This window comes from Psammomys obesus, unplaced genomic scaffold (assembly GCF_907164565.1).
Source record: "Psammomys obesus unplaced genomic scaffold, mPsaObe1.curated_primary_1811, whole genome shotgun sequence".
NCBI lineage: Eukaryota > Metazoa > Chordata > Mammalia > Rodentia > Muridae > Psammomys > Psammomys obesus.
The window spans coordinates 3,586,859-3,587,597 of record NW_026585609.1 but is presented as its reverse complement, the minus strand read 5'-3'; positions in this window follow the sequence as shown (position 1 = coordinate 3,587,597).

The window sequence follows — 739 nt, the reverse complement described above, 5'->3', positions numbered from 1 at the left end:
ATCTATCTATCTATCTATCTATCTATCTATCTATCTATCTATCTATCTATCTATCTCTATCATCTAGATATCATCCATTCACCCACATATCCACCTACCCCATTGATTTAATTGAACTGAATTGCATTCTACAACAGTAGGCTTTTTCTTTCCTGTATTTCCCTATTGCCATAGCAGCATTCCTAGGGCCCCCAAATAAATCTCAGCAAGTATTTGTTAAATGAATGAAAAAAAAAATCTATATGTCAGGGCAGATTAGTAAAAATGAGAATAGAAAGGCCATGTTGACATTGTCCCGCCTGTCCAAATAGCTACCAAAATTATGTCTTGATCCTTATCATCTTCACAACTCATACTCACAGGTAACCTGCATGAGCCAGAGATTCTAAACGGCAGGGAATGCAATGTCTTATACACAAACAGTTTGAACTGAAAATTGAGATTCAGGTAGTGAAAATGCTGATTCGTATCACAACTGTCCCACAGGACGACCAGATTGTATGGGTTCTTTGAGTCCTGCTTCTGGCTGTGGAAGACACTGATAGAAACGTCAGAACAGGAAATGAGGGGCCTGAAAGCATGGCGGCCTCAAAGTTTGGCATCTGGCTTTACAGGAGGTGCAGCATGGGGAGCACCTGCAGATGGAGACTGAAATGCAGTTGGCCAAACTGTGCTCAGACTTTTCTACTTAGAGCATACAGATACAATTATCTAGTGAAAAAGCCAGCACTGGAAAAGA